We start from the raw sequence: 14,431 nt of genomic DNA, 5'->3' as shown, positions 1-14,431 counted from the left end.
GGGACCTATACACTGTTACAATTATGAAAGTGTCATCATTTAGTTTTAGTTCAGTGGCACATGCTTCCATATGTTGCTCTACACAAAATTTTTTAGTTTATAAATTTTTTACACTGTGGAAGCTTTTGACATATATGGCAACTCCTCCTCTCACCATATTAACTCTACTTACATGTGCAGCTAATTTGTACCCATTGATGCTAACCTTTTGCATATCAGTGACAATGTGATGCTCAGACAGGCATAGTACATCTATTACATTCTCAGTTTCTATATCTTCTAAACAAAGCAGAAGCTCATCAATTTTATTCTTCAATCCCCCAATATTTTGATGAAATATACTAACATTATTTTTCACTTTACTTTTGTGAGTATCTTGACCTTTTTTAACATCTTTAGTTCTTGCCTGGCTGAGTTTCCCACTGGACACTGATTTTACACTGAAAAAGAGTTTCCACCATGAGATGTAGTTCCTCCTCCCTTTAAATTTCCTGCTATCAGTCCAGCTAGTTTACCCTTCCCTTTCTTGTTGAGGTGTAGGTCATGTCTAGTATAGGCCCACCTACAGAGTGAATCAACAGGAACCACACCAATGTGTGACTCTGCACCAGATCCAAGTAGCCGTTCCAACTCCAAATTAACTCTCCTGACAGAAGAGCTCAAATGAGGTCGCTCGTGGCGCTCCAGAACCGACACAAACCCAACACTGGTATGACTCGATGTTGATGCAATCTTTGCCAGGTCACACTCTATGCTGTACCCCGGATCTCTGTCAATAATGTTGCCCGGCCCACCCACAATAACCACGGTATCTTCCTTAGTAAAGCCTCTACATAGTGAACCTAAATCCTCTGTAACCTGCCCCAGTCCAGCACTAGGTTTGAAAAAAACTTGTGACCTGGTATTCTGACCCTAATTCATCCTGCAGAAGTTGGCCCACACCCCTAGCATGCGAACTACCTAGCAACAAGACTTTCTTTCTCTTTGCAGACTTCCCTACATTCTTATTCAATTTGCTGCTGAAAGCTTGTTGAGCCCTGTCTACATCTACTTCTGTAAGAGGCTCATCAGTTTCTGACTGAGGCAACAGGTCAAACCTATTTTGTACATTAATAACAAAGCTGTCAGAAGAATTTCTTGGCCTGTTCCTTATGCCTGCTGCCACTTCCCACCCCTGTTTACCCTTCTCCCCCCTTAACCTGCCCAGTTCTCGCCTAGCCTCATCTAACTCAGCCTGAAGGGCAGCAATTTTCCCCTCCTGTTCCACAATCTTTCTATCTCTACTGCATAGCCTACAGAACCACTGATGAGTCTCGCTCATTTACCCAATTCCCACCCCACTACAATCGCCCCAATGAAAAAAGTTACTACATGCATCACACCAGACCCCGGAGCTAACGATTCTACGGCACGTCAGGCACTTTACACTCATGGTACAAATCGATTATAGTGACAGAAAGACAATTAAGTTACCGGAAAACAATGAAAATACGTTTACGAAAAATTAGGCCTACTCGCGACAATGTAAACAGTGGTTCAGAATGAGATTTTCACTCTGCAGCGGAGTGTGCACTGATATGAAACTTCCTGGCAGATTAAAACTGTGTGCCCGACCGAGACTCGAACTCGGGACCTTTGCCTTTCGCGGGCAAGTGCTCTACCATCTGAGCTACCGAAGCACGACTCACGCCCGGTCCTCACACCTTTACTTCTGCCAGTATCTCGTCTCCTACCTTCCAAACTTTACAGAAGCTCTCCTGCGAACCTTGCAGAACTAGCACTCCTGAAAGAAAGGATATAGCGGAGACATGGCTTAGCCACAGCCTGGGGGGCGTTTCCAGAATGAGATTTTCACTCTGCAGCGGATTGTGCGCTGATATGAAACTTCCTGGCAGATTAAAACTGTGTGCCCGACCGAGACTCGAACTCGGGACCTTTGCCTTTCGCGGGTTCTGCAAGGTTCGCAGGAGAGCTTCTGTAAAGTTTGGAAGGTAGGAGACGAGATACTGGCAGAAGTAAAGCTGTGAGGACCGGGCGTGAGTCGTGCTTCGGTAGCTCAGATGGTAGAGCACTTGCCCGCGAAAGGCAAAGGTCCCGAGTTCGAGTCTCGGTCGGGCACACAGTTTTAATCTGCCAGGAAGTGTCAGTGGTTCAGAAGTTTATTACTGGAAATTACTTAAGAGATGACGATACTCTACAGATATAAAGGGGCAGTAAACGTATTTAACACACTAAACTATCAGTAAATGCACTTAAAATTGCGGTATGAAGTTTAATCTGAAAGCTCAAAAGTTCGGCCTGGCCGCGATATGTAAACGAAACGAACTTTGCGTGATTACTGTGAAAATACGCGAGTAAGACAAAACATCAACAGATACGAAGAAAGTAAATTGGAAAAAGAAAACACTACATGGCAAGCACCCGTATTATCTAACACAGCCACACATCGATCGAGACGCATCCAACACATGGCTAAGAAAAGGCAATATATACAGTGAGACGGAAGGATTCATGATTGCAATACACGATCAAACAATAAACACCAGATATTACAGCAAGCATATTATTAAAGATCCCAATACCACAACAGATAAATGCAGACTTTGCAAACAACAAATAGAAACAGTAGACCACATCAGAAGCGGATGTACAATACTAGCAAGCCGGCCGGAGTGTCCGTGCGGTTCTGGGCGCTACAGTCTGGAGCCGAGCGACCGCTACGGTCGCAGGTTCGAATCCTGCCTCGGGCATGGATGTGTGTGATGTCCTTAGGTTAGTTAGGTTTAATTAGTTCTAAGTTCTAGGCGACTGATGACCTCAGAAGTTAAGTCGCATAGTACTCAGAGCCATTTGAACCATTTGAGCAAATACTAGCAAATACAGAATACCCCAGAAGACATGACAATGTAGCAAAAATGATACATCAACAGCTTGCCGTACAACATAAACTTATAAAACAACACGTTCCCACATACAAGTGTGCACCACAAAATGTACTGGAGAATGATGAATACAAATTATACTGGAACAGAACCATTATAACAGATAAAACAACACCACATAACAAACCTGACATCATACTCACCAATAAAAAGAAGAAATTAACACAACTAATCGAAATATCCATACCCAATACAACAAATATATAAAAGAAAACAGGAGAAAAAATTGAAAAATACATCCAACTGGCTGAGGAAGTCAAGGACATGTGGCATCAGGATAAAGTTGACATTATACCAATTATACTATCAACTACAGGAGTCATACCACACAATATCCACCAGTACATCAACGCAATACAGCTACATCCAAACTTATATATACAACTACAGAAATCTGTAATTATTGGTACATGTTCAATTACCCGAAAGTTCCTAAATGCAATGTAACATATACCGTACAGTTAAAAGGAAGTCACGCTTGATCAAGGTCCGCGTCACTTTCCATTTTTGATCAGACATAACGTCTGAGAAACGAAAGAAATAATAATAATAATAATAATAATAATAATAATAATAATCTTGCTCACATAGTCCACCCGCTGTACAAGGAATTTGTACTATGAAGAATGTATTTACGACAGTAAAAGGAGACACATGCATCACATATGCTTTAATATCTCATGGGAATGTTTTCTCCAAATTGTAAGTAGTTCCCACAATAGACCACAAATTGCTTCATTATCTGCTTCGCAACAGCAAAGGAAGTAATCATAGTGCAACGCAACAGTAAGTATGTAATGGCTACTAAACTGCTGTAGGGCCTACAATTTATAATAATAATAATATAATTGTAATAAACAGGTTAGATTCACTCAAGATTCTAATGCACTACATTATTTCGTACTCTTTTTGCTTACAAAACCCTACATTTCAACATTACCTGCGTTCAATGCGACGGCCTTACGCCATCTTACTGAAAGGGCCTGTATGCCCGCATGGTAACACTCTACCGATCAACGTCGGAGCCAACGTCTTGCTGCATCAATAACCTCCAAATTGTCTACGTACTGCTTCCCGCGGAGTGCATCCTTCATTAGGCCAAACAGATGGAAGTCGGAACGTGCGAAATACGGGCTGTAGGGTGGATGAGGAATAACAGTCCAATGAATTGTGTCAGTACTACCAACAGAGACATCCAGTAGTGCAGCGAGGTATTTGTGAACTGTCAATCACGTAGAGTGAGAGTGTCTGCACGTTCCAACATTTGACGAGTCAGAGCTGCGTGCGGCTGGCCGGCACGCGGGTAGATCATCTTATTGCGATGATGACAGACACCTCCCCAAAAGAGTCACCGTGCTTTATTATTATTATCACTTTACGAGAGGCGTTCAATAAATAAAACAACATTTTGTTTCTGGACCAGTTTCGGTTGAAAAAAAAAAAAATGCTGAATTTGTAAGGGGGACTTCGTGGAATGTTCCCATTGTAGCCACTATAGTTTCCTGAATTTTCGATAGGTGAAGACGCTATACGTAGCCTTCAACATGGCGTCCGTAACGGAGGTATGCCGATCGTTGTGGCCGAGCGGTTCTAGGCGCTTCGGCCCGGAACCGCGCTGCTGCTACGGTCGCGGGTTCGAATTCTGCCTCGGGCAGGGATGTGTGTGATGTCCTTAGGTTAGTTAGGTTTAAGTAGTTCTAAGTCTAGGGGATTGATGACATCAGATGTTAAGTCCCACAGTGCTTAGAGCCATTTGAACCATTTTTTGAACATAAGTGCGCTCCAAGCAGAGAGCTGTCGCCGAGTGTCTGTCCGTCTGCTTAGCTGGGTGGTAACGTGTTTGCCTCCCATGCACTGGACCCGGGTTCGATTCCCGACCGGGTTGGAGATTTTCTCTGCTCGCGGATTGGGCGTTGTATTGTCCTTATCATCATTTCATCCTCCTCATCGGCCGCAAGTCGCCCAGTGTGGCGCCGACTGAAATAAGACTTGCACTTGGCGGCCCAACCCGCATGGAGCCTCCCGGCCAACAATGCCGTACGATCATTTCATTTTTATTGAGTTTCTTTTGGCGGAAAACCAGAACATCGCAGATATTCGTAGGCACTTGCAGAATGTCTGCGGAGACTTGGATATGAACAAAAACACGGTGACTCGTCGGCGAGGCGGCTGTCGTCACCGCAACAAGGTCGCGCAAACCTATCCGACCGGCCGCACACAGCTGTGACTCCTGAAATGTTGGAACGTGCGGACACTCTCACACAAGGTGATCGACAGTCCACAAACACCTCGCTGCGCTACTGGACGTCTCTGTTGGTAGTACTGACACACTTCATTGGACTGTTCTCCCTCATCCACCCTACAGCTTGAAGAATGCATCCGCGGGAAACAGTACGTAGACGATCGGGAGGTTATTGATGTAGCGAGACGTTGGCTCCGACGTCGACGAGTAGAGTGGTACCATGCGGGCATACGGGCCCTCCCAGTAAGTTGGTGTAAGGCTGACACATTGAAATGAAATTATATTGAAAAGTAGGATTTTGTAGGGAAGAGATTAGAAAATAATACGTCGTGTTGGAAGCTTGAGTAAAACGAGCCTGCTTCCAGAAAAAAAGTGTTGCATTACTTATTGAACGCCCCTCATATTATTATTAGTGGCAACGATCAGGCACAAACTGTGCAATATCTGTCAGTTCAGATATAAGAAGTTCAGCAGTCAGATAATTTAGAAACAGTATGCCCAAGTATAGTGCACGCATATTAATTTGGTTGCTTTTAAATGGAGGTACAGTGTGAGGATGAAGCATGTGTCGGGATGCAGAGGAGTGTTGCAGACAGCATATTTTGAAACGAGTATCTACCCGCAGTGTGGATAGTTTATTTTCTTTTCTGAGAAGAAGTTGTAGGTAGCACTCATGATGCATTAAGAACTGCTTCATCATTCTTTAAAAGAGAGTACCAGTTGTCTCATTGTCTCGTCACTTCCTGATGTAATAAAATACCAAAAAAACTAAATGTTAATCACCTTACTCCATTTAAAAGCTGAAAGCGTCCGAAGAATGTTCTTCTTCATTCTAAAGTTTAGTTGGGAGCTGATGTTGACGATGGGGGGAGGGGGGGGGGTGTGTTATTAGCTAATATTTGATTGCGCGCGGGGGTAATCGTCTCAAGTTGGGAACTACTGCTCTAATACAAGCATATTCGGGAGTATTATCTTGAACTAAGCTATCTCAACAAAAAGCTTTGAAACTCCAAAAACGTTACAGCAAAGGCGATTTTAGCTGAAAGACAGAAACATGAAAGGAAAAATTACATAGAAACTAAATATGCTGGAATAGCATGGAATGAGGTCTGGTAAAACATTAGTAGTGACGTTCTTTCGTCTGACGTGAGAACAGCGTGGTACAAGGTAGTCAATAACATCATCAGCACCGAACGAGGGGGCGCAGTGGTTAGCACACTGGACTCGCATTCGAGAGGACGACGATTCAATCCCGCGGCCGGCCATCCTGATTTAGGTTTTCCTTGATTTCCCTAAATCGCTCCAGGCAAATGCCGGGATGGTTCCTTTGAAAGGGCACGGCCGACTTCCTTTCCCGTCCTTCCCTTATCCAACGAGACCGATGACCTCGCAGTTTGGTCTCTTCCCACAAAAAAAAAAAAAAAACAACAACATCATCAGCACTAATGAGCGTGTCTTTGCCATCGGTTTAAGTGACACTAACCTCTGCAGCACATGCAATCTCGTTGATAGTGTGCTTCATCATTACACATGCGGAGATCGGATTATCAACTGGAGGTGGACCAGGGAGAAAATTGCTCAAATAATAAGAACTTCAGCAAACAATGTACCGACTAACATTTTCTTCAGACCAGAAGAAAGTTACTACCCTCAGGCAAAAAATAACGCAGTGATTTGATTAATGGGCAACTATACAAGTTACATTTTTAATAATATTGGGAGCGATGAACATATTGAATACCAGATGTATATGGAAAAGGAATTCGAGAAAACACTTGAGTATCAGAATCACAATAAGAAATATGGTAACATGCTCCGAATTGTCTTCAGCAGAACGGGTATAGATTAGGAACTGGATTCCTCGTTGTTAGGCGATGGGTTGTGTCACGTTCCCGACCCTAACCTCATCTGCAAGTAACACATGAAAAATAAATCAGTAGTACAGCAGGTACAAGAATATGACGACGGCAAACATCTGGTGTCTTTTATAAAGGAAGATCTTGAACTCCCTAAGGATGCGTTTAGAAGGCTGGAACTGGCAAAAATAACAAGGCAGTGAAGAACTTTGCGATGACGCTGTTCGGGACTGCTCTTCTGTCCACGTAACTTACTCTGGAAGGAACACACATCAAGGATTTACTAACTGATTAATTTGGGTCTGGGAAATGATTATGAGGAACCTCAGGCTGCAGAAGAAGAAAATGTGCATGCTGAACTGCCGCCAGTTGAAGGTGACAGTGGAGGTGCTAAATGTGTGCTGCTGCTAAAGACTGCATTTCATTCCTCATTCTTTGAATGCTGTAATTTGTGACTGCAATTATCTGTCACCTTATTTATGTCATTTCATTGTAAGCTAGCCATTTTTGTTACTGTTTTTGTGGAATAAAAAAAATTACCAGTTTTGAAAAAAAATACAATACTGATTAAATCACCAGACATTTCCCATTCGCATCTGTGTGACTGGTCTGAGGGCTATTGGTATGTACGTAGGCGAGAGCCACAGCGTGCGGAATTGGGCGCGCCTTGACGTGCAGCATGCGGCTATCGATTCCGGCTGCTGCCGCCTGTAGTAGTACATTGGCGCAGGGCGCGCATACTATCTCCGATGCTGTTATTACCCCGCCTGAAATGGCCTAGTGGTGCTTGCTTTGCAATCAGGTACTAGGTGGCGCGACTGACTGCGCCGTTCCGAACCAGCAGCTAGCAACAAGGAGAACTGCCGTAGTTTTGGCAAGCACAAAGTACACCAAACCATTATTGCGACCACAGGCGCATGTGGCCACATGACGAATGCTGCGCTGCGTCAGTCAAACTAAAAGTGAAAGAAAGGAGCCACAAATTATTAGAAAAAAACGGCACTTGGAAATCCAGGATGCAGTCAACAAAAATGTTCAAACGTGTGTGAAATCTTATGGGACTTAACTGCTAAGGTCATCAGTCCCTAAGCTTACACACTACTGAACCTAAATTATCCTAAGGACAAACACACACACACACACACACACACACACACACACACACACACACACACACACACACACACACACATGCCCGAGGGAGGACTCGAACCTCCACCGGGACCAGCCGCACAGTCTATGACTGCAGCGCCCTGCCGGCCGGATTGGCCGAGCGGTTCTAGGCGCTACAGTCTGGAACCGCGCGACCGCTACGGTCGCAAGTTGGAATCCTGCCTCGGGCATGGATGTGCGTGATGTCCTTAGGTTAGTTAAGTTTAAGTAGTTCTAAGTTCTAGGGGACTGATGACCTCAGAAGTTAAGTCCCATAGTGCTCAGAGCCATTTCAACCACTTTTGAACCTGTTCATATTAAAATCATTATCTGCTCTGTGATCTACAGTTGCCCATAGACTTTGTAGCCTTATGCAGATTTTAGCCATATACATCACTTAACGCGTAGTAGTTCAAATGGTTCAAAAGGCTCTAAGCACTATGGGACTTAACATCTGAGGTCATCAGTCCCCTAGAACTTAGAACTACTTAAACCTAACTAACCTAAGGACAGCACGCACATCCATGCCCGAGCCAGGATTCGAACCTGCGACTGTAGCAGCCTCGTGGTTCCGGTCTCAAGCGCCTAGATCCGCTCGGCCACAGCGGCCGGCACACGTATTAGTCAGGTTTTATAATAACATTGATTACATTTATGTGCATTTCAGTTAGATACATCAAATTTAACGTTCGCATGTACTTAGTATTGAGCCGAAGCCCGCAGGTCGCGTGTCACGTGTTTTGCCGGGATTCCACGAGTGAGGTGGGCTTCATCTTCGTTACGCTTCTCTCACTGCTGCTCTTAATGGTGGGTAGCGAGCTTACTGCTTTCACTCACAAAGGCAACATAGTTCATCCGCATCATTACGAATACTGTCAACTTCGAAATTTCCTGCCAGATTAAAACTGTGTGTCGGACCGAGCCACGAACCCAGGACCATTGCCTTTGTTAAGTGGGAGAAGGTATGAGACGAGGTACCGGCGGAAGTAAACCTGTGACGACGGGCCGTGACTTGTGCTTGGGTAGCTCAGTTGGCAGAGCGCTTGCCCGTCAAAGGCAAAAGTCTAGAGTTCGAGTTTCGATCCGGCACATTTTTAATGAGCCAGGGAGTTTCATTTCATTCTGGACAATCTACTTTATAATACTACATGCACTGTCTTTATTGCTGAACCAATATTTCTTCTTTGCTTGTTGCAGGTGAGTTCGCAAATGCTGATGTACTTAAAGAAACAGTTTTTAGGTGAGTACGACCGTTCTTTTTGCGAAATATTGCCGGCGCTGTCTTGATGCTATGACGTATTAATATCTATGGGCCGCGCGGGGTAGCCCCGCGGTCTAAGGCGCCTTGTCACGATTCGCGCGGCTTCCCCGTCGGAGGTTCGAGTCCTCCCTCGGGCATGTGTGTGTGTGTGTGTGTGTGTGTGTGTGTGTGTGTGTGTGTGTGTGTGTGTGTGTTTTGTCCTTAGCTTAAGTTAGTTTTAGATTAAGTAGTGTGTAAGCCTAGGGACCGATGACCTCAGCAGTTTGGTCCCATAGAAGCTGACCACAAAATATCTTTGGAGCCACAAGCTAGAATCTAGTTCTCTCTGCTGTATGGTATGGGATTGGTCCCTTGTGGCAGGTTGTCTCAATGCTGCCTCCATCGCGTCCCACAGTTGCTGAAGGGGTAGTGGCGAAGATGGTTTACGAGAAGGCGGGCCACTGCTGCTTATTTAGGTACGAGTTCGGCGAAATATGCGTACGTGTAAATCCTCTCTATGCTCCGTAACATGTTGGATATTTCTGGTCGTGAAAGACATTGTACTAGCGTCTCATCAGGAAGCACAGGCTGCAGGTATCTATGTTCACAAGCTACAAGAATGTACTCATAACTTGCAAGGACGGACTTAAAACGAAACCATTCGATTATCTTCATCGACCAAAATTAATAGAATTACCTTGAGAAATTTAGGGACGACACTGGTTGTACTTCTCGACAGTGCTCCGTCAACAGTATGTGCAGGGGGGTTGAATAATGGCACGGAAACATGTATTCATCGAAAGGAGCAAACAATGGTCGCATACCCACAAAGTAGATGCCAATTTCTGATAATTGCTGATTCCTTCCAAGAGGCTGAGTATTGGTGCAGACGATAACACTGTGCTCAGAGCTGCATCCGCAACAAGTGTGGACAAGTGCCAAACTACAACACACGAGGTTATACTGAAAGTGGTGAGAAACATTTCGTTACAACAGCACTTCAAACAGTATGATAGTAGTAGAAACGACTGCAGCCCCGTAATATGCCGATCTCACGCCGAGCGCTGGTATGTTGGGATGTCGTAAACGTGACCATCAGGTGTGTTTCCAAAATGGTCAACAACATATGGAGATGTGTGCATCGGCGCCAGCAGTGATTGGCGAAGGGTAGAAATTATCAACAATGGGAGCAGGAGCATCTGAGATGATCGTAGTACTCTGAGGAGCCAAAGAAACTGGTACACCTGCCTAATACCGTGTAGGGCCCCTCGAGCACGCAGAAGTGCCGCAGCACGACGTGACATGGACTCGAGTAATGTCTAAAGTACTGCTGGAGTGAATAGACATCATGAATCCTGCAGGGCTGTCCATAAATCAGTAAGAGTACGAGGGGGTAGAGATCTCTTCTGAACAGCACGTTACAAGGCATCCTAGATAGGCTCAAAAATGTTCAGTCCTCGGGAGTTTGATGACCAGTGGAAGTGGTTAAACTCAGAAGAGTGTTCCTGGAGCCACTCTGTATTCCTGGACATATGGGGTGTCGCATTGTTATGATGGAATTGCCCAAGTCCATCGGAATGCTCAATGAACATGAATGGATGTAGGTGATCAGACAGGATGCTTACGTCTGTGTCATCTGTCAGAGTCGTATCTAGAGGTATCAGGGTCCCATACCACTCCAACTGCACACGCCCCAAACCATTACAGAGCCTCCACCAGCTTAAACAGTCAGTACTATAAAACCGTAATAAGTGTAAAACAGTGAATTATAAAAGTGAAGCAATGTGCAGCAACTACAGTGACAAGGAACAGAGTGTGACAGTTATGGTTAACTGCATTTGCTTCTGCTTGGTGGCGTTGTACGGTGCGCAGTTTTGCAGTATGTTCAGAAGCTTGTATGCACGCCGGCCTGCTGCTAGGACGGTGTGTTAGCCGACGCTCTCTCTCCTCGTGAGTGGGGCTGTTGATAATTCGTGCGCTGCGGCGAGGTGGGCGTTTGGAAGAGACCTTCAAGTTTCTTAAAAATGCGCTGTAAATAAAATCGTTCTGCTGATTTAGTGTGTTGGCAGTTTCTTGCAGACGACGTGCAAATAAGAAGGTTTTTTACGTAACTGACTTTTTGTAATTTTAGTATACGATTCTCTCTTGTTCAACGCATAGCATCTCTGCTGCTACCCCTCTCTCCCCACTTTCCTAGCCTTCTTTTCCCGCCCTCTCAAAGATGTGTGTGAAATCTTATGGGACTTAACTGCTAAGGTCATCAGTACCTAAGCTTGCACACTATTTAACCTAATTATCCTAAGGACAAACACACACACCCATGCCCGAGGGAGGACTCGAACCTCCGCCGGGATCAGCCGCACAGTCGGTCCCTCTCGCTCCATTTTATAGTTTTACTATTTTATGCTAAATACATTTTACGTAGCCATTTTTCCACAAAGTAGTATTTTAACGAGAATTGTAACATAATAATACTTTTTATAAATTTAACATGACTGCTCTTGTCAACTTCATGAAATTCCCACCGCCTCCTCCATGGTCTGCTTCCCCTCCCCCAATCACCCTCACTCCATTTTCTCGTTCCTTCCCCCTGTTTTTGCCCTTCTCTTCCCCCTCTCCCCTGCCTCCAACTGGTACCCATTTAAAATACTGACCGCAGTTGCAAAACACAGTACTCTGATATGATGTCCTGAATAGATAAATCAGGTTACTGACGCAAATAGCCCGCATCTCGTGGTCGTGCGGTAGCGTTCTCGCTTCCCACGCCCGGGTTCCCGGGTTCGATTCCCGGCGGGGTCAGGGATTTTCTCTGCCTCGTGATGGCTGGGTGTTGTGTGCTGTCCTTAGGTTAGTTAGGTTTAAGTAGTTCTAAGTTCTAGGGGACTGATGACCATAGATGTTTAGTCCCATAGTGCTCAGAGCCATTTGAACTGACGCAAATACTTAGGTAAATTCTACATTTATGTACATTTTTTCCTACTTATTGTGAAATATTAAACGGTATGTATTAAGCCTTACTTCGTTTTAGATATGAAGATGATCCTGAATGATCTAAACATATCATGTAATTAAAAATGTGCGACTGATACTGAACAATAAATGAGAATTAACTTAAGCATTACGTTATGAATAGTTTCGATGTACAACTAGTTACTTTATGCCAACATCAATGCAAAGTGCTAATACCGTAGGTCAGTAGCATCTGACGAGACTGATCACTTGCGCGAGGGAAACGTTAGGCAATCAGTGTAACACGCTTCTACGACAAAAACCCGGAAAACATTGTAGTGAATTACAGTTATAGTTCATTGACCGGTTAAGAATGAATAATTTTACTAGCGAAAAACTGTAAGATGTTGAGAGCAGTTCCAAGGTTCATTGAATTGGACATTGTTGATTTCCTTCCCCAATGTCCACGTACGTGAATTTGACTTCAGTGTCTAATGACACTCTCCCAGTCACTTCAGTATTTTTACCAAACGATGTTGGTCGCTGCCAATCTGTTACTTATAGTTTGATCTTTGAAAGATCTCAGACGCACTGGAACGTCTTTCTATTACTTGAAAGCAAGTGCTACACTGGTTTAAAGGTTGGCACAGGAGAGGACTTCGTGACGGGCCGAATCAAACGAGCCAGAAGACTGGTGACTCAAGGAACAACAGTTAGCAGTAAGCGCATGGTTTTAAATCTCTTTCGTTCTTTCCCTTATTGCACATTAACTGCTAAACCACCAGTGATTGCCCCCTCAATTTGCTTTTGTTTCTTTCTACTTGCCGCTGTGAGGGCGGAAGTAAGCTGCGTCGGGCGTTACGTTGTCGGTTTGCCTTGTCTGCGGTATCAGGTCGAGGTTTCTTATCTCACTGAGCACAGAGAGAGCTGTTCTTTTGCCACTTTTATCTCGGGACTCAGAAATGCGTGGTTCTTAAACATAGTGTCGTGATCTCCACGTTACATGAACAGTGTTTGTATGACATTTACTTTTTCTGCAGTATGAAGACACAGCCTCGGAAAAAATACATTCATATTCTTGTCAAAGGTTCTACCACGGTTGTTGGTTGCGAGACGAGATTCTGGCAGTTAAAGTTTTTTGTACTTCCTCTTTCGTTCATCATTTGCAGGAAGTAAGGAAACAAACCGATGATGACCACCACCACCACCACCACCACCACCACGAGGCTGTGACAGTAAGACATAAGAACACACGTGTTGACCAAGCACCAATGCAACGACTGTTTCTACAGAAATATGTTGCATAAACGATTTGTCAAGAGACTGTCAACAAATTAATGTAAAAAAAAATTCCCGTCAATCTTTTTAATTTAGATCGTCTTTGTAATGTTTACGACGACTATGAGCTTAACGGTGTTCACAGCCTAAATTCGCGTATGGCATTCTTTACTGTAGCCTTCGACATTATAGACAACGGATGTTTATTGCCATTAGAAGAATAAAAATACTGGGTTCATAGGTTCCATTTATAATTCAGCGAATATGCCGATTCTAAACTTTTGAAACGTTGTATTGGTAGATCAGTACCATCTAGTTTGGAACAGCCGACCTAACGTTTTACGGTTTTACAAGGAGACGGCACGACCGTGGGGTCGGGGATTTGTCCGAAATTTTGTGTGGTAAAAGAGGACCCCTAACACCTCTCCTTGTTAGTTTTAAGCAACATTCTCATTTAAATTTTTACAAATTTGATACTCTAACATTTGTTGTTCAACTTTGTATGGTGATCACAAAAGTAAATTACTTTTGTAATGCCAAAATGTTATATATGATAATCGCCATATAGAAGTGCCATCTCACGGACTTCTTTTCATAAGGCTTGAGTTGAGTACACTGCCACTTTTCACTTGCATCTCACCACGTAAGACTGACGTGATACTGTGTATCTATATGTTGGACAGATTCATTTTTTTGTTTGTTGGTTCATAAGACGTTTGTGTGATTGATTGTGTTAGCGTTAATTTTCATTCGCTTGTCACGGTGTATTTAC

Source organism: Schistocerca nitens, chromosome 5 (assembly GCF_023898315.1).
Source record: "Schistocerca nitens isolate TAMUIC-IGC-003100 chromosome 5, iqSchNite1.1, whole genome shotgun sequence".
NCBI lineage: Eukaryota > Metazoa > Arthropoda > Insecta > Orthoptera > Acrididae > Schistocerca > Schistocerca nitens.
The sequence above is the reverse complement of the archived record's forward strand: the minus strand, read 5'-3'. Positions refer to the sequence as shown.